At 41.8% G+C, this 21,197-nt stretch overlaps 1 protein-coding gene and 1 long non-coding RNA gene across 2 annotated transcripts in view; one reads left to right on the top strand and one right to left on the bottom strand.

The window, feature by feature from the left end:
• Window positions 1-21,197, top strand: part of clstn2a (calsyntenin 2a) — a 100,336-nt gene that overhangs the window by 7,513 nt on the left and 71,626 nt on the right. The window lies entirely within an intron of this gene.
• Window positions 1,067-21,197, bottom strand: part of LOC147141420 (uncharacterized) — a 30,427-nt gene continuing 10,296 nt past the window's right edge. The window contains exons 3-4 of the long non-coding RNA XR_015088460.1: window positions 2,495-2,584; window positions 1,067-2,028 (exon numbers count right to left, since the gene is read on the bottom strand). This is a non-coding gene — a long non-coding RNA (uncharacterized LOC147141420). The remainder of the gene's footprint in view (window positions 2,029-2,494; window positions 2,585-21,197) is intronic.

Raw genomic sequence — 21,197 nt, 5'->3', positions numbered from 1 at the left:
CTGCCGCTTGCCTTTGGCCCCGGCACCTCCGTCCTGCCTAGTTCCCTCCTGCGCAATTACACTCAACACACACACACACACGCACGCGCGCACACACACACACACCCGCACGCACACAACCAGCAAGCAGCTCCTCAGCTGCTGTAATAAAGCCGCTGTCTTTCCCAGTAATGGGGATCAGCTGCGGGTGAAGTGTGCCAAGATGGCTCCTCGGCAAAAGATCAGTGGCGAGGGTGGCCGACTTACTTATTTTGTTAACCTTCCTTGACCTTGATCTCTTCCCGTCTGGCTACACTTGGACCACTGGTAGTGAAGAGTGATGCAATATTAAACAGCTACACTGTTTACCTCTCAAGCATCGTTTCTTTATTTAGATCTCAAGGAGAAAAGTGGAGGCGAAAAATGCTGCTAACCGGTTAGCAGGCCGCGTCAAAATTCACCATGGTTGATTTGCTGCCATTCGGTTGACTGCAGTACAGTTGAACCCCCCCCCCCCCTTTTAACCCGTTTTTAAAAATTGGTTGACCTTTTCCGTGCTTAAACACATTTGAGCTTGAAACACACTTTTGTTGCTGAACTTTGAAAACCTAGCATATCGTCTTCACACAGCCGTGCCACGAGAATCAAATGACTTTTGACTTTTGACATTTTTCGTGATACGAGCTGTTCTTTGGCCAATTTTTATATTTTTGATTAGCTTTGACTTGCAAGCTAACATTTGAGATACAAATGCTTTGGCAGTAAACTCAACGCGGCTCACAACAAAAAGCAGTTTGGCAGACGGTGAACAGTTTTCCAGAAAGAGGCTTCAAGCTGTTTTTTTTTTTTTTTTTTTGCCACTTCTAGTTGAAGTTTACTGTCAAACTAGACATAAAACAAACAGATTGACATTTTAACCAAACCACCTGACTTTACTACTTTTACCGCATAGGACCACACACTTCCTAACCAGAAGAATGACAAAAATGCTTTTTTAATTCATTTTTCAAGACATGTATAAAAGATCCATTTGAGTCAAACAACAAAATTGCCACACACTTTATTTTTTGCAATGCAAAGGGCTCGTTTGCATAAAAATGACCATTCAAGGATGGCACAAAACTGCCGAACTAGAAACATTACGCGCAAGGACTCATTTTGTACATTTTTTTTTCTCACGGAAATCAACTGACTCATAATTTTAATATAATTGAGATACTGTGTTTGTCCTGCTTATCATTCCAAAGCCGCAACAAAATATTGGGCCCACTCGCGTTGTACAAAGTAGTAGTATAAGACCCAGAGTAAGCGTAACTATGACATGTCTGTCATCTAGTGGTGATTGATGATATTACAAGTAAAAACTTTGTTTTTTTGGGAGGCTGGAACGGCTTGATGGCATTTCCATAAATTTCAATTGGGAAATCTGTTTTGAACGATTTTGATTTAAGCGCATGGTCAGGGACCAAACGGAACTCGTATGTCAAGGCAGCCCATGACTATTTCCGGTGAAATTTCCGCGTTTACTACCTTAATCCATGTTTTCAAGGAAAAAGGTGTCGGGGCATTAATCCCGCTTTGGAATTACGCTTCACCGAATTGCGACGGGCTTTTCGCGCGCACGGCACCACAACTGCTCGGAATGAAATGGCTCGGCGATTGTGTGCCAATGTGGTTTATCACGCACCCTCCGGCCCAACCTCCTTTGGCAAATGCCCCCTTGAACGCGCGAGCTGGTGGAGGGCGGCGGGGAGTGAGGAGCATCCACAGGGGGAGACGAATGATCGTCATATATGGGTCGAGGACAGGACGGCGTGGACGGACATAAGAAAAGAACGAAAGAAATATTTGCAGGCAAGGCTGTATGCCGCGCGCTGGTGTCTCCACTCATTGGCTGGCTATGTGAGCAGCCGGCGGTCCAAAGCGATTTGTCATGATTACGTGCTGGTAGGCAGGTAATGTCACAGTAGGCAGGTCTGGGCACACACGAGGCGGAAGCTGACACTATTTCGAGGCTTGCGCTGCTGCCAGCTACACATCTACATGCTGCTGTGAGGGGGGGAAAAAAAAAAAAAAAAAAATGTCAATAGGCATACACTGAGTGTTTGCATTTACAGTACTGTTTTGTAAATGACTACGAATTTTTAAGTACAAATATGTGCGAAGAGATTCATATTTGCCCGTAGAATGAACAGATAATTGGACACAATTGTCAAACTAATGGGACAGGCAATATGGCACAGTCAAAGTATGGAACTTACAGTGATTAAATAAAATAAAATTGTTTATCATACCAGCCGCAGTCAGGCATTCATGAAATCATTTCAATTTCCCCAAATAATGCATTTGTCGGCCATTTTGCGTATTGGCCGTTAGCTAGCGACTACGTTTACGTGCAGTCAAATAACCCTTTTAAAACCCGAAATGTGCAAATTGTTTACATAGATTGGTCAAATCTTCTGATCGGATAGGTGATCGAAATTGTTTAAAAAAAAAAAAAAAAAATGATACTCACTAATCTGTGATGGGCTCCAAAATCCATCCTGATTGTGTAAAGCCTGTTGTTGTTACAGCAATATTCTGGCAACCCAGATGCCAGAACTTTCTGTAAAAGTGTCAGATTTATGATTTTTTTTAAACATTTTTTTTTTTTACAGTGATTTGTGCAACCCTCAACGCTGATGACTTACATGGTATTTTTGCTTTCCTTGGGGGATGTTTGTATTTATTTTTAGGTCCCAGACCTGCGGGCTGTGTTTGTCATTGTGTTGGCGTCTCATTAAAGCCGCCTTGAATGGCAGATGTCACTTTGTATCTCCGTCTGTTTGTCCCTCGCCTCATCGCGGACTCCTCCGGCGATTCCTTATCTTGACTTCAGTGGCATTTCTACCTCATTGACGTCCCCTTTCCCGTACTGCTCGGTAATGGATGTTTTCTGACATACGCACTCATCAGACTCAACCAATGTGGACACGGCGCGGCGTTGTGTGCGCCGCTCGAATGCGCGGCGTGTCGCTTGAGAGTTGTAAATGATTAATGATTGCCCACTGTGGTGTGTCTGCCAAGACGGGAGGTAGAACCAGTGTCATTCTCTCACTGCTGTCAGTTCATGAAAATTGTATAAGGCTGGACTTGGTTGTCGTGGGTGTCAAGGACTAGCCGCAATCCACCAGCTGTTTTTTTGTTTGTTTTTTTTCAAAAACAGACATTTTTTTTTGGAACACATTTCCATTCATCTCTGGATGAAATATTCCAATTGGAAATATTTTCATCAGCTGCCGCTGCCAAGAATAACCGCAATGGCTCGGTGGACAAAGGGGACGGTTCACACAAGACCATTTTAAATTGAAAACAAGAACATGTGCATCATTTTGGCTATTTGTTTCCGTGACAACAGCATTTTTAGACCCCTCCCTGTACGTATAGGACCAAGTCAACTTGTGTGGGTCCAGTGATTTTTCAACCTAAAATAGTGTGCTGTGAGAGATCCTCAGGTGTGCTGCAAGAAATGATCCAGTTTCACTGAACTCATGAAGGACGGGAGCGCTGTTGTCTTTCTACCCGTCAAGTCGGGAGAGCGTTTACGTCATTTTTTTAATGTATTATTTATTTGTTGTTAAAAAAATAAATAAATAAATATATATATATATATATATGTTCTCTATAACACAGATGTTGACCTTTCCTGAGTGGGTCTGGAATTGCCTGCAATAAATCGGCGTTCAACGTATACAGTGACTTCAAATTGGACTTATTGGAAATTTGTGCCTTTCTGTTGGTGAATGTTTTTTTTTTTTTTTCTTCTGCTAAACCGATATCTTGATGTTCTGCTAGGTCTAGTTAATTTAAGAATACAGTGCTTTTTTTTTTTGTTGTGGACATTTTGTCCTTGTAACGCAAAAAAAAAAAAAAAAAAAACACATCAAGCACCACCCCGTTTCTTTCATCTTCACACTAAGCCCATATCAGCGAGTGAGCATGCACAATACCGAGCTGTGAGTCACAATTATAATCTCAACCGTTGAAATGCAGTCGGCGTCGATGTTAATTCCGTCGGTGCTTTTGCTGCTTTGACAAGAGCGAATGTTTGCCATGAAAACGTGTTGCGGTTCAAATGCCTTTCAACCAACACCATCAAAACCAGTGGATGAGCTGAGCAGCATTTTGCCGTACACCGAATTGACTATTTGTTCCGCTTAAGCCCTGGCAAACCTTGTAAAAACACATTTCAAAACATGAAGCCTCATCAAGTCACATTCAGAACGGCAGTTAAATTGAAAAAATAGCCTTGCTCCAGCGGTTACTCCAGTCAACGCTGAATTAACCCTTTCCTTGACTATTGATGCAGTACAACAGCACCTAGACAAGCAAGTAAGGCAACTTAACTCATTGACTGCCATTGACGGATTTATTTGTCTTTTCACAGTCCAGCCATTAAATCCCAGGAACTTATTTATATATTTTTTTTCAATTTTTTGCAAACGTTAGGGTAAATGAGGGTCTGGAAATGTCTGCCAGTGAATGAGTTAAGAGGTTTTTTTTTTAGTTTTTTTTTTTTATTTTTTTTTTTACTTTGACTTGTAAGCAAAAATGTGCTCCTTGCGTGCATCTACAAATCCATTACACTGCATTCCTTTCTCTGATACGATACTGCTAGTACAACACCTCGAATGACTGGAGTATCAAAAGTATTGGTATTTACATTTGAGGATCAATCTGTAGTTCTCCTCGTTTGTTAACGTACACATGTTTTCTATTCAAATCACGTTCCCCCCCGCCCCCATTTCCTTCCTTGGAAAATGGCAAAGACTGTTAAATATTGGCAAACATGCCTCATTGACACCGCTCCATCTTGCGATCTAAACCTGGTGATCGATGATCTTCGGCCAAAAATCCTGATTGTGTAAAGCCTAATTCACAAATGTGTACCATTTTTGCACAAATCTTCCTCTCTGCTATTCTTCACGGGCGTCTTTGTGTGCTGCTCTTGAGTGGGTGCGTGCGCGTGTCAGTTCTCGCTCGCTGAGCCTACTTGTTTGTTTACCTGGCGCCGCTGAGTCACGTGATGGCACACCATTAAAACAAAAGAGGGGGAGGCGGAGCAAAGTGTGTATGCGCCGCATTGTGCCGGCCGGCCCCAGGGCGGCACTTAGGTTGTAGGTGGTGAATACAGTCAGCCAAGTCACCTCTTGGAAAAAAAACTGCAGCATTGAAACTGAATCTTAAGTATATACAGTATCTCAAGACGCTGATATTGATCAATGTCAATACTAAAGTCAGTCTTGATATTGTTGGATTTGGACCACCAGTGGTACTGTAATTGTTGCCAGCCAAGGAAGTGTGTGTGTGTGTGTGTGTGTGTGTGTGTGTGTGTGTGTGTGCGAGCGGGTAGCGGCTGGCTAATTGACTTAGCTAACATGGTCTGCGACATGGCGACAGTGCAATTGTGTCCCAAGGCCAGCAAGCTCACTGAACTCTGATCCTCTTCTCGTTTTCCTAAACGTGTGAAATTTTGAAGTCGCTGCTTGAACACGTTTGGCAACGGCACTCATTCGAGTAGAGTGCAGTTTCTGTCTTCATTAAAATTTAAATCATTTCCCCTCGGAAAGCAGTGCTCCATTTTTACTTTCACTGAGCTACGCATCTTTGCTTGTACACACCTTCCCTATCTAGGCCAATGCCTCCCCTGGCCATGGAGCTACTACATAAGAACCAAATTACACAGAGGAGATCAGTCACATCAGTGCAGGTAGTACCTGCGAGGATCACCACTGCTACATTGGATTTCTCTGACCCGCACACAGAGCTAACACGGCCTTAAATGGTCGTGTACTTACAAAAAAACGGATCACACAAAATTCCGGAAAGGTACTGTTCTCTTACGCTCTAAGCTTTTTTTTTTTTTTCTTTTTTAATCAAATTCCAGTTTTGTATTGAGCACAATAATGCTGCCGGGGGAGTTGTGCCATAGCGCAAGACTGGGTGGTTGCACAGTGGCTCGACCTTTTTAGCCCTCTCTGGGGGCGGCCATTTTGTCATTTCTGTCGACTGGAAATGACATCACACGCCCTCGGGGCTCAGATAACGACCAATCATAGCTCAGCTTCAGAAAACAGGGTGAGCCGTAATCGAGTCGTTATCTGAGCCCCGAGCAGTTGTGATGTCATCTTCGGTGGACAGAAGTGACAAAATGGCCGCCCCCTGAGATGGCTAAAAACGGCTGGATTTTGCTGCTTAACTCATATTTTTTGTTAAACATATTACCACTCAGCCTCCCTCTTTTTTTAAACTCTTCTTTGTCCATCTTTTCCCACAGTTTGGGTGAGCCTTTCTCAGTCAAACACAGTGGAAATACACAAACCCGAAACCCGCTCACACTATTGCAGACCACGGCCAAGCAAGCTCAAGGAATTTGGAGAACAGATAATTGACATTACTGACTGCAACAATTGCTTCTGGCAGTGAAGAATGCAGCTCGATGTGGTCATGTAATCCTGATGCAGTACTGCACAGGCAGTCGGCTTGATTTGTGTTCTCACTAAATGCACTAGTAAACATTGGGCACACATTGGAACCAATATCTTAACAGCACTAATGCATTTTTTTTTTTTAAAGCCCGATCACTGGGGACGATGTATGTTTACCCCTCCTGCTCAGAAGTAGAATTTTTTTTTTTTTTTACTCGCATACTGGTAATGTCCCCCACAAAGCAGTGATCAATGCACTCAAATCTTTCAAGTCAAAACACATTTTCTGTTTGAAATCTTATTATTTTTTTTTTTTTTTGGGTTGCACCCCTAGTACAAATAATTGTTGTCGGGCTTGTATATTATATTAAATTTGAACAGAAAGGCTCAATCTAATGTATCTGATACCATGAGAGATCTTTGCTTTTATAAGAGATATTATCTTTATTACGTTTGTCCAAATGACGAATGAGTAGAGTGCAACATTTAGCCAAAGGAGGACATTTCTCACACAACTAGATTGCCTTTTTTTTCTCAATCTGCATCAGAAAGGTCAAGGGACGGGAGCCATTTCTCAGGGCAATAAGGAGTCCCTCGCTTCTTGCTATTTTCAACCTTACTTATGAATCCATTTTTATCAGCTCTAATAAAATTTGCCTGCTCTCGCTATTGCATTACCTTCCATCCCTCGCCGCCTGGAAGATGACTCGGGGCCCGATAGATGTTTATCACCCGGCAGCCAAGACTGGGACAATTATTCAGCCATTAGACCAACTAGGAAGTCTGATTAGCTTCGTGCCCAGACATCTGCCTGCCCACCTGCAACCCCACCTCTACATAAACTCTCGCTACTTCATGCAAAAAAAAGTTTGACAGAGGACATTGAAATGTAATTAGGCTAAGCTTGTAACTCCGTTTCTCGTGCACAGAGCAATTTTTTTTCCAGTTGAAATGAATTGAAATGGCATTTCTCCGTTGCAGCATCCGAAAAATCAATCAATAAAAAAATACAATAATAAAACACAACATACAGTAATGACATAGCTCGAAAACACAAATGAAATCGTTTTTGCTTCGATCCAATGGGCATTGCGCTGTTCCTTCTGGTGTGGATGGACTCGACAGAAGTGACAAAATGGCCGCCCGCTGAGATGACTAAAAAGGGGTGGTAAAGAGAAAGTCAACCCAAACATCTCTTTTTTTTTCGAGAATATATTCTATGCAGGCCGACTATTTGAAACAAGGCATTCTGACAAATATTGCGTTTGTGGAATAAGAGTTAATCCACCCGTTTTTAGCCATCTCCGGGGGCGGCCATTTTGTCACTTCTGTCAACTGAAAACGACATCACAACTACTCGGGGCTCAGGTAACGACAAATCACGGCTCACCTGTTTTCTGAAGCCGAGCCGTGATTGGTGGTTACCTGAGCAGTTGTGATGTCATTTTCAGTCAACAGAAGTGACAAAATGGCCGCCCCCCTAAAAAGGGGTGCATTTTGCTGCTTAACTCTTATTCCACAAAGGCAATATTTATCAGAATGCCGTGTTTCAACTAGTGGGCCTGATGGGAACATATTCTTGAAAAAAAATATGTTTGGCTTGATTTCCCGCTTGAACTCGTATTCCACAAATGCAATATTAATCAGAATGCCGTGTTTCAACTAGTTGGCCTGCTGGGAAGATATTCTTGAAAAAAAAAAAGTGTTAGGGTTGAATTCCCCCTTTAAGCGAGGGCTACTACGCACAAATGGTAGATCTTCGCATTGTAGACAATAGTCAATATGATGCTCATAGTCTAGGCATTTTTTTTCATGCTGCCATGAAGCAGAAATGAGCCAAGACAATCTTGCAGGTTCCCCGATTCACATGAGTCAATCTGTTGCATTCTATGTGACTTTTGACTGTATACTGTATTGTATTAAATAAGAAAATCATGTGCACTAAGGTGAACATGTCCAGTATGTACGCGGAGCACATTTGTGCTGTGCAACCTTTTTGAAGTTTGAGCCAACTAGCTTCACGATACCAATTTGGAATTCAGTTGCAATTTCACAGGAGATGCTCATCCTCCCAACGGAATGGCCTGCTGGGGCTGAAAGGAAGCCCATTTGCACAGAAGGTGAATATGAATGTGCGCGCGCTTGAATCGAATTCCAGTCGACGTTACCGCTGGCCAAGCGTTTGATCAAATCAATCTTTTTCATGGTTTTGGCCAAAAGACGATGAGCACGGCGCACACAATGAGAAGCCAATGTCGATCCCCTGCGTTTCTGGCCGTTAAAAGCACAACGAGGCTTTTCCGCGCGTACAAGGATCGATACGCAGCTGACACATAGAGGCTAAAAGCCGAGCAGATAAATGAAATACATTCAGTCATAAACGGCCGACACTTTGGATGGAGAGACCCTTTTTTCGACGGGGGTCCGGTAACGTTTGATTAAGTGCCGTAAGAGTGCACTCGTAGAGTAGCCGGAGTGCGGCGACAATAAGTAAGCCCTCCAAACGGCATTTCAATCTCAACCGGATCTTTTCGAAATGGTTACTGTGATTAGTGAGTATCAGCATACACTCTAGATTCCACTTCTTATTCTCTCTGTTTTCGCCTGCCACTTCAAAATGCCACTTGAATGCAAAATGCAAAATACGGTACTTTGTCTGGAGCGCGTGCCTAGTTTGTCTTCTGAAGTACGCTGTTGCACTTTTGTGAAAGTAGACTTGATCCTTCGGATCCTGAAGCGACTAATTGTAAGCAATTCTTAACGTTTTCACGATGATATGACCTGAAGGTATGACGTGAACTGGATCATGTTCCGCCGCACACCTGATGGTCACTCGTGCATGGCACTAAGGTGCAAAACAGCAAGTTACATTGGCCAGAAATACTGATTCTGAAGGCCCTGTGCCAGGGGCGGAGCCAGAACGTGGCCAATGGGCGGGCCTGGAAAAATCAGGGCGGGCCTGATTATTTCTCTCGCTGAGCACAATCCTCCTATCCCGACACATATTCCAATAAAATGACAAACTGAATAATATGAGGTTCCGATCTTCCTTAGACGACCACAATTATGCCATTTTCAATATTCAATAAAATAAAAAACACAAATTCAAAAATAATTGAAAAATAATTTACCAAAAATTCAAAAGTATATATTTTTTCCTGAGTCTCACTGGGTGGGAAGTCTGTCAATCTGGGGGGTGGGGGGGCCTTTGCACACCCAGGCCCACCCATGACTCCGCCCCTGCCCTGTGCAAATGATGGCGACATAACACATAGAAGCCGAAATCTGATTGGCCAAATCTTACATCCGTGTACGAAAATCAGTGCGGTCAAGACAAACGCTATGAAGAGCGAGAACGTTGGTCTCGAGCTAATTCTGTTTTGTGGAGCAAATAATAGAATTGCGGTTGTGAATGTCCGTCAGCGCTTGTGATGCTCTTGAGGCCAGCAGAGGAGGCGTCCCTGCACCACTGAGGCAACTAGGCTGAAAAATACAAACCGCTCATTCCTGATTGCGCCGAATAACTTTCCAGCACAAAAGAAAGACCAAGACGGATGCTTTGGAGCTTCCATAGAGCAGACTTTTGCTGAGAACCTTTGCCGATAACAGTCTGATGCGTTATCTGCTGACCTTGCTTTGTTAACAGCTTCTCCGCTTGCCGCCTTTTGTGCACCTTTAGTTTCCAACTGAAGAATTGCCATTCTAAATGTGGACAAAGGCGCATTGTGCAAGGCAGAAAAAGAAGGGGGTTAGCAGAGTGGGAATGAAGTGAGGCCAGCTGGAATTTCATCAGATGGTCAAACGACAGGTTGGACGCCTGGAAATTGGCCGATTTCAAAAGTGAGACCAAAAAAACAAAAAAAAATAGTCAACATAAACATGTTTTCCAAGTTTGACACACTACTGAGAAGTTTTAACAACCCTCCCGAATTTGAATCGCGAAATTGTGCTGGATAAACAAAGGCATGCAATTTCTAATGTAGCGGCGGTTGGGCGACTCATACCGAAGCCAAAGTGCCTCGAAAAATCTGGCAAACAAAAGGGTTAAAAAAAAATAATAATAAATCAAATCATGCAAATGGGTACCGGAAAAGCCTTCGCACGTGTTCAGCAATGATCTTCAAACATGTATCATGCGTTAAAAAAGAAACGTCTGCGTTTACAGTACAGGGTCTTTAAATCGAGCAAAGTACCGATGTCCATCTTGAAACCGATACTTGGAGAGGGAGAAGAGGCAGGGAAATTTGTTGTCAAGTGAAAAAAAAAAACCAAACATGAGAGGTGATCGATCCGAATCCTCATTACTATGATTTACTTTTAAATCCTCACATTTTGTCACACGGCTTTGGTAATGAGCAAAACCTGGGAAGATATGCCCAGAGATTCATTTGTGAGCTTGGCAGATTTTTAACTGTAGAGGAAGTGAACTCATAGTGGGGCCGCTCTTTCGCATTTCGAAGAGACAGCTGACGTGTCATCTCGGAGGCACTCAATTAAAATGGCTTCCGAGTCTCTCCCGTTGGAAACGTCCAACGGCTCGAGGTTGTCTGATGACTCCATATCGCTCATCTTTGCCTCATGCGAACACTTGATGACCCCATAAGGGAAGTTGGAGAAGGGACCGCCTGCGTGTTAGATTACGTACATTCAACCGGTCTCCAGGTAAGTGGCAGAAAATGAACGGATGGACTGAGGAACTTTGCTTAGTTTATATGCAAAGGCAGTTCCAAAATCTGCCCACTGGCAAACATCCTGTTAAAACCCAGCCAACACACTCAGAAGTGCCTGTGTGTTTGCAGCTCCAGATGCATAAGATGTGTCCGGGGACACATTCCGCCACGATGGCCCACACACACACACAAACCCAAAAAGTAAAAATGCTGCAGCCGGAGAGCCAAACTAGAAGAGACCTTCATAACATCCTTGGCAGCGTTGACTAACCCATTGGGTTTGTTTGGGTAGCTAAAATCCGCCAGCAGAGGATGCAGAATTTCAGCACACCTCCTCTTTCGCTCCAAAATGTGGAATAGTTCATGAAAATAGCGGAGTCTTTGTGATTGAATGATGTTGACGGCCTCATGGTTGTGTTCCAAAGGAAAATGGTGCACGGTCTAAGCACACTTTTTTACAAAATTCAAATCCTTTTCATTAGGATTTGGTTGCGTTTGTGGTTTGAGAATTTTATTAAAGCGGAAATCAACCTGATATTATTTTTTTCAAGAATATGTCCCCAGTCATCTAGTTGAAACACGGCATTCTGATAAATATTGCGTTTGTGGAATAAGAGTTAATCCACCCGTTTTCAGCCATCTCAGGGGGCGGCCATTTTGTCACTTCCGTCAACTGAAAACGACATCACAACTGTTCACAACGGCCAATCACGGCTCAGGTTCAGAAAACAGGTCAGCCGTGATTGGTTGTGAGCTGAGCACTTGTGATGTCATTTTCAGTCGACAGAAGCGACAAAATGGCCGCCCCCGGGGATGGCTAAAAACGAGTGGATTAACTCATATTCCACAAATGAAATATTTATCAGAATGCCGTGGGCCTGATGGGAACATATTCTTGAAAAAAAAAATGTTTGGGTTGACTTGCCTGCCTTTAAGCAGACTATGATAAGTGTTTTTTTGTGTTTTTTTTTTAAAGTTTTTACTAAATGAAAAGCAATCGGTAAAACTGTCCCCTGTGCTTTAAGAAAAGCTGCAAAGCAATTGAATGAAAATGAGCCGTTCCATTCCCAATCAATAACGCAGCACAGGGTCCTCACTATGAACTCCACTTGTATAACATTTAGCCCGTTGAGGAATCAGTGGGCATCTAGTGGAAGGTGACGGGGCATCAGTGCGCGGGTGATGAGTTTTGTTGGCCCAAACTCTGCTACTTTCAAAGTTTCTGCATTATTGAGCGGAACAAAAGCAACGCATGGACGGAAACATCGGCTTGACAGACGAACTAAAGTGACGTCTTATAATAGCAAAGCAAACACAAAGACTGAGGCATGTTTGGCCGCGGCTATAGAAAACAGGCCACTTGGGAAATGGGGAGAGGAAATTCAATTTGATGGTAATCTGATGTACACATTCGACTGTTTGTGAGTTCAATTAGATTTTGCATCGGTTTGCTTTAGCCCCTGTGCGCCCCTTACACTATTAGGGAGGGAGATTTATCTAGAGAGATCTATGCTCGTGTCTGATTGAAGAATCATGCTGAGGGAATAGTGGACAGATGGTAATCTATCAAACAGACAACAAAATATTTTATTTCTTCTCCTGTCACCTTATTTTACCTTCAATTGTATACGATTTGTTTCCTGGAGTGACTTGTGTAAACTTTCAGTGAGGCGAATTAGAAACGGTGAACTCTCGCTGTTTGAATGCCACTCCCAGTTGGGGGGGAAAAAAACCAACGACAACAAAAAAAAAAAAAAAAGATGGGATGCATTTCACGAGTAGCCCTCAATTGCCGCTTTTGTTTAAAACTTGAATAACTGCACCCCGATTGAAGCTTAGCTCAAGTTTTTATGAACGGCAAAGTGTGAGTCAGCCTTTTGAAACTGTCAAGTGATGCCATACTTTTCCGCTCTTGTCCGCACTGAACTTTGACAAGCTTTCGACCGTCCGTGCACATCCAAGTGGTGGAACAGGTGCTGTCTTGTCATGCGAGGACAAATCGGGCCGGAAGTACCGAAGCGGAGCCATCTACAGAAATTTCCACTTCAGTTAAATTACTTTCTGAAAAAGAGGCGCTTGCTTCATTTCTGCCCATTAAGACTGTGAAAGTCTTGGACACCCTTCTTAATGAATTAATCAATCAAGTCTTGGGCTAGCTAAACCCCTTAAGTACTGAGACCAAGACCTTTTGAACAATTGGATCCTTCCAACTTTGTGGAAAAAAACTTTGCCAAAGTCCCTTTTGTGTTGGATTGAATTGGGACTGCGGCAATTTAGGGGCACCAGCTTAGAACGGAATTGTAAAAAGTGCAAAGGAAAAAAGGATTTATTCTTCACCATTACTGTATATAGCTCACCATGAAATTGTAATAATAATGGATTCTTCTTCAAGGTGAAGTCAACCACAGAATTTTCTTTACAAAAATATGTGCAGCCCCGCTTTTTAGCCCTCTCAGGGGGCGGCCATTTTGTCATTTTGCCCCCGTCCCCCCCTCCCCTGAGATGGATAAAAACTGGTGGATTTTGCTGCTTAATTCGTATTCAACAACCCTCTTGTAACATTTGATAAAAAATAGAAAAAAAAATATAAATGAATTCCTGGGATTGAATGGCTGGACTGTGAAAAGATAAATATTTATGTCTAATTATTATTAGACATAATTATTATTTATGTTTAATTATGTCAATGGTAGTGAATGAGTTAATCACAATATCAAGACTACATACCTGTCCACTTGTACGTTTTCCCCGTATTTTGTACGTTTCTTGATCATTTCAAATTGTGTACGCCGTATAACAATTTTTGTACGCGGGAAAAAAAAAGAAAAATTAAAAACTCCTTTTTTTGTTAGACCGACCTCGTCTTGCCCATTTCGGCTCTAATCTGGAGCGTCCGTTAGCGATTCCGACTGCAAACTTCGGCTGACTTTCACGAGCAAAGCCCCCGAACACCCCCCCCCCCCCGTTGAGCGATAAACACTGTGTAAGATTATATACAGAAATGTACGGGCAAATTCCAACTTTTGTAAGATTCAGCACACCCGACGTGGTTGACGGGTATGAGACTAGTGGGGCTGCTTGTAAGGATTTTTCTTCGGTTGACTTCCCCTTTAAAGTTGTGCTTAAAAACCCTGTGAAGTTCATAAAAAGAAATAGAACTAATACCAACCAATTTGTGTGGCAAACAAACAGGAAAAAAAACACAAAAAAAAAACACCCGTGGACTTACGGGGGAGTTGGTATCACAAACCGTGATCTCCACCATCAGCCTTATTTGGTACTGTACCCCCAACTACTTAGTGAAAGCTATAAGTGCATGCTTTGGCTGTAAAGTGCACATTCCAGATACACAAAGTTTTCTGGTCTTTTGCCAAGCCTGACTGGACTGGAAAACAGTGTTTGGGCCCTCAGGCTGGCTGCAAGGGTAGCGAGAACAAATCACCCAGTGCAAACCTCATCCGTGTACTCTGCTCACAGCTCCCCGTCTAAATTCTAATCAAGAGCCAAACGCCGGGGAAAATATAGCATTGGGCGGAGAACAGGTGGAGTCGAGAAGGTTCCAGCCAGAAGGATTTTATGTGTGTGGGGGGGGGAAATGAAAATCACCCATTTGATCTCATCACACCGCCTTCCTGCTCTTGCTCTCCCTCTGACAGAAAGGCACACATTTGAGCGCCTAAGTAGTTTTGCAATTAAGCTAATTCCTCATGTTCATTCCCCTTTTACCACTTCTCTTTCGCCGTCAGCTTTTCGTATTGATCCGTTTTGTGTTTCTGCTTCGTTCATTGACTTCCACCCTGGTTGAAGGCTATTTATCTATTCCACTAAAGTTGTTTTACGCTCGGTGTCGCATATAAGAATGTCGGCTGCATCAGCCTTGTTTGATGTTACTTTGACTTTTTATTTATTTTTTTTTAGCATGACTGCTAACAAGGCTGTTACACAGCATTACATATACTTCAATGGATTTTTATGGAAGGGAAATCTCTTCAAACGATTCCTTATCATGACTCACCCCAGAACTGATAATGTAACGGTGTCATGGACGGACAATTAGTCCAGATGTTGTACTGTTTTAAGGCCCAGTGTTGTTTGTGTAGTCAAGGGACCAGAGAAATGATAGATGATAATGACGTTGGAGTAGCGGAGTGGGCTGAAAGTGGATGAGGGCCTTGTTAAAATGATGAGAGTACAAGACATAAAAATTTAATTGACTCTCCAACTTGAGGGTAGTGTAAAAGTATTGCCAAATAAAACCCAGCAGTTGTGTGATGTTTGTCTTCTCCTCTCAATATATTTAACAACTGCGTCTCAACAATGTATGTACGCGCTCTCGTTCCAGAGCCTGCTCGGCGATATCATTTTTAGAAACTAGCTGTACCCCTCCCAAACACTTGCAACACCTGTAAACGAATCTAAACTCACTTTTTTTTTTTTCTTCTTTTCAAAGTATCCCTTAGCGCCCGTTCTCTCTCTTTCATCGTGACTTACATGGGCTGTTTTCAGTGGATGATGCAAATTCTGCTAAGTGTTGTTTAAGCTTTCAATACCTTTCACTCAAGCTGGTCATGTTAATGTGCTTAAGTCTCTGTTTGGTCTAATTCCTTGCTGTTGCCAATTGTTACCTGTCTCCCTGACTCCCGAGGCTGTCGGTCTGAGCAGCTAATGGACGTGAGAAAAATTCCAGCAATGAAACGCCGCCGTGTAAATGCGCCATGTGACCGGGGGCTGCTGTTGACAATCGGCACTTGGTAAACCATGGCATTGTCTGCAACATTTTTTGTATTTATTTTTTTTAAATGAATGCTACAGTGCAACCACAGACACGACCTGGAATCTTGGTTTGTTTATCAAGCTCCATTATTGTACAAAATGGAGACCTACTAAATTAGGATGAAAAAAAAAAAAAAGAAAAGGGAATCGAAAAAAAGAGAGAATCGAAAAATAATCTCTTGTTTATCGCCGGTATTATGTTCCGGACCACCCCGGCTTTAAACAAAATTTGCGACCAAGTATTTATTCCATTCGTGGACACGACAATGTCCCACTTTGGTGGGTTGCGTCTGAAAGGGACAAGTGACGTGAGTTTGGCTGAACGGAGGCCTCCTTTCGGCAATGTGGCGTGTGGTAATTCCCATTATGTTTTCCTTCGCACGGTCAACTCCCCCAGGATGAGCTGCTCATCCGAACGCAATCTAGCTAGCCTCGGAGACCATTTTAGCCCGAGGCGGAGATAATCAGCTTCTGTGACGCTAGCACCATTTTTTTTTTGAAAAGGTCCTGCAGGTTCAACTTGGCTTGTTCCTTCTGTTATATTTTCTCTGTTTGGGTTTTGGCACTTTGCTAGCCCTACCTTGGCACCGGCAACACGGTGGCCTTTTGCAAATTTGATAGAAAATGAAAAAAATAGAATACGAAAATGTGATGGCATTGCCTCTAATAAGCATAATCTTGGGAATAGACCATTACCGGTTTAGTCGTTATTATTTCAGTGGTGCCTTGAGATGCAATTTAAATTTGTTCCATGGACTGACTTGCTTTTAGCGCAAATTATTTTCCTCTTCTCTAACTCGGAAATGACTGGAAAAGCCATTAATCCGGCCCCCAAAATACCTAACAAAAATTCTTCGACGCGTTTTTTTTTTTTTTTTTTTTTAAATGAGGAAAATAGCAAAATAATATTTTACTTTATTACAACATATACTGCGGTAATAAGCACAATTAAATACAATGTAAAGAATTAAACCGTTTTTGCATCATGGTTTCGTGCATTAATTGTGTGGCTCCCTCTGGTCTGTGTGTGCCTTGGCCACCAGGGGGCAGTATAATATTCACTGCAGACACAAACAAAGTTTCTCTCCACTACCTTACGCAGTAAACTGCATTAATATCAGTCGTTTTCCACGAGGATAAAGAATATATTCCTGTGCGTGTTGTCATATTGTCTGTCTACATGTGTTGCTGCATGCTTTCTGCTCAAATATCTGCTGCTCACAGTGTTGTAACGCCCCTACATAGATGTTGCTCCTCATCCCCTGTGTGGCCCATCCGAAATTTGAGGCGACGTTATGCTGTTCTAAATACACATTTACCGCTGCTTTTCATGATGAATATTATTATTATTATGATTGCCGTTGTTGTTATTATTACTACTTATTATTGTGCAATCATGAGATTATTGGCTAGGTATGTGTTTTCTCCGTTGGATTGCAGTCATTTGTCTCTGCTATGTGTATCTGGCATCGTGAGTAATAGTACTTCCGTACTTTTCCGCTCCCTTGATTAGTTTGGCCCCCACCGTTCCTCCCTTTTGCCCATTTATTCCGCCGACATATTCTTTCAAATGTACGATGGCCAAGTTTGACAAAGTCACACGCAGACCGCAGAGATTGCGAGCGTGTCGACATCCAATGTGTTTGCGAGCAACCACGGACGGAATCGTTGCCGGCTTATGAGATGAGACGCTCTGCAATGTTATGAGCAGCGGCCCGACTCTCCTGCCGCCATCCTTCCGAGGCTGCATTTGGAGGCTGATGTCATTATGCCGTGTGAAGACTGTCCCGGTTCAAAGGCGCCTCCAAATCGGGGGGGGGGGGGGGTCTTCGTTTGCTGTTATTTGCGGGAAGCGTCACGACTTTTTCCTTTATGACTCAAATCCTTGTTGACATGCTAGTAAGGGGTGTGCATCTTTCTACCAAAGACGATCGGGTCCGATTCTCGATACATGGGGTATGATACGATTCAAGGATGTAACGATTTTAAAATGTGACGCTTCGATTCAGCGCACTCTAAAAACAGTTGGGTTAAAAGTAACCCAATTTGGGGTCAAAATTGGACCAATCCGCAAAATGGGTCAATTTGACCCACCTTCTTGCATTGTTTTGTACAAAAACGCCCAGTTTTTTGGGGTTGTTTTGTACAAAACTAGCCATTTTTGAGAAAGTTTGACCCAAGTAGTGGATCTGCCCTTTTTTGCCCCCAAATTGTGTTATTTTTAAGCCAACTGTTTTTAGAGTGCGGGATTATGATTCTGTGACCCCCGATGAGGTAAAGCAGCCTCGAAAACGGATGGCTGGATAAAGCCAATCTGCTACAATTGTAGCCATGCTGGTAAGATGCTGCTCATGTCCAATTCTCGTCCTGCTCCGAATGAGATGAATGCTTCTGTGCGAAGCGTGATTAGCGTTAGTGACAGCTCGTAGATCTTCCAGCGGCACCTTCTCAACCTTGCCTCTCGAGTCATCCAGCCAGCAAACGCTCCTTTGTCTCTGAATCCGTTTTTTTTAAACTATAGACACGCCGCTCGCTTTCTGTGCAAATAATCACACTTAGTCAAAGGGTAGAATTCAAAGCGTATAAGTAAGTGGTTCTCAAACTTTTTTTTTTTTTTTCAAACCAAGTGCCACCTAAACAAATGAGTGAATTCTCCAGGTAATCACCATCATGGCCAAAGAAAAAAAAAAAAAAAAAAGAGTCTTTATGCCTACAAATTATATTTATTATGAAAAACTATTTTGCAAGGTTTGAACATTACCTCTGCACTTAAATATATGAAAATCAAGTAATCTAGTCCATAATTTAAATGAAAAAAATAAAAAAGACTACATTTAAAAGCTGTGAAATAGTAAATGTATTCTTAAAAGTTAAATACAACTGAGCGGTAACTGTTGATTTAATTTGTATCTATCTTAATTTTGTTGGCATTGGCAGATATTTTCATTCATTTAAATATTTTTGACTGCAATTCATGTTTTAAATGTATTTTCTTTTGTCTGTCGCCGAAAACCAAGTTGTAACGACGAAACTCGATCGTGATTTTCTTCTACTCCTCAATGTAATACAGCTTGAATAGCCCTCCCATCGAATGCACACGCACGCACACAAACAGGGAAATACACAAGGTATCGAAAGTATCGATACTTGGTATCGGCGATACATCGCGAAACAATATTTTTTTTCCAGCCGTAGTACATCGTGGCTATTCTGTGAGAAAAACACTTATGCCCATAATTAATTTTTTTTTTTAAAAATCCCCAAATTGGCCAAAAGTGTTTTTCACAGGACAGCGACGATTAGATGACATATTTTGTACGGAAATACGGTTGCTTGCGGTTTGATATCGCTTTGATTCTATCCGGTCGCATTCACTATGTGCACATGAAAACAAAAATCATGCACGCTGGCTTTTATAAGCAAAATACACCTCCACAGCCTCCGCACTTTGCCAAGAGAGCCGCATACATAAATGCAGAAGGCCGGCTTCCCAATCCCATACACACTCCACGTTTGTGCAGTTTAGACAATCTGCTCCATGTCTGGCATGTTATGTTTTAAGAGCTACTGCCGCCACGCTGTTGGTTCAGTTTATCTTCACCTGTCAGACATCCTCCTAGTCACTCTTCCGGGCTGTTGGCATTCTACGCGCACACGCGCACGCACGCACGCACGCCCACGCACAGCAAACATGCACATGCATTCGTAGTTGGTAGTAGCAGGTTGCCCGAGGCTGTTGCTGAAATGTGACTGTCTAAATACAACAAGAGTTTCTTTAGCTCTGTCAGTCAATAGTCGATGAGACCTGGCCGTCTCTAGCGTGGTGTGGTTTGGCTATGACCTCGGGCTATGTGTAAGAAAACACGTGTGTGGCGGATGGGCTAATCCTCAGTTAACATGGACGAAGGCGTCCTTTCTTATTGGAAATAACTTTAACTGTAAAATTAGGCCCGATTATGATAAAATGAGTTCAAATGCCTTTGTGTATATATGTGTGTGTGTATATATATATGTGTATATGTATATGTGTATATGTATGTAAATGTGTATATGTATATATGTGTGTATATGTATATATGTGTGTATATGTATATATGTGTGTATATGTATGTGTATGTATGTATATATATGTATGTATATATATATATATATATATGTATATATATATATATATATGTATATATATATGTATATATATGTATGTATATATATATATATATATATATATGTATATGTATATATATATGTATATATATATATGTATATATATATGTATATATATATATGTATATATATATATATATGTATATATATATATATGTATATATGTATATATATATATGTATATATGTATATATATATATATATACACATACTGTATATATATATATATATATATATATATATATATATATATATATATATATATATATATATATATCCCCTGTACATAATATGCAGGGTAATAAAAAAAAAAAAAAAAAATCATCTCCATCAAAGAGCTTTACAACAAGAACATCCAAGCAATATATCATGAAAAGAATGTTTTTTTTCTCTCTTGTGTGTAAGTGAGCAGCATGCATGCCCTCTCAAGCCGCAGGAGAGAAAACAGTCCATTCCAGCTCCGAGAGGCTTGAAATGTGTTGTACATTGTTCAAAGTTAATCAACTGCGCATTCATTTTTCCCCAGCTTGTATCGTGCTGAGTGTATTAAATGGAAGCATTGATTGCGTCTTCAGCGATGCACAACACTAACAACATTTTGTCACACTGGAGGCTTACATTTAGACACTTACGATGTCTCCTAACAACAATGATACTGCATCAAGGTATAGTTTGGCCATGTTATGTTTCATTTTCAGAGCAGAAGATTAGCAGCCATTTGAGACATTTACATTTTGTGTTTTGTTGGATACATGTGACAATGTGGTCCATTGAAGCGACTCTCGCTACAATCAAAAGATAACTCGGAGAGCGCAGACCTCTGCCAAGACACCTGACACCTGCAAAATAAATACCGGCCCCCCTCTAGGAGAATGGTGTCCAAAGTCTGGACGGCAGCTCTTTTTCTTTTTTTTTTTTTTTTTTTTATTCCCACCTGCGACATATTCTAAAAATAACATTTAAAATGACCCGCATTGGATTGCACTTCTAAGTTTTGACACTGGCGGTGTGCCGTACTTAAACAAGGCAGGAGCATTCACCCAATAAAGTAATGCAGCAAAGCAAAACACGTTTCATTTTTGTCCGTTTTTTTTTTTTTGTTTGTTTTTTTTTTCAGGGAAAGATAACTTGAAATATGGCGGTT

The sequence above is a fragment of the Filicampus tigris genome, chromosome 10 (assembly GCF_054856515.1).
Source record: "Filicampus tigris isolate MCC_2025a chromosome 10, RoL_Ftig_1.0, whole genome shotgun sequence".
NCBI lineage: Eukaryota > Metazoa > Chordata > Actinopteri > Syngnathiformes > Syngnathidae > Filicampus > Filicampus tigris.
The sequence above is the reverse complement of the archived record's forward strand: the minus strand, read 5'-3'. Positions and strand labels throughout refer to the sequence as shown.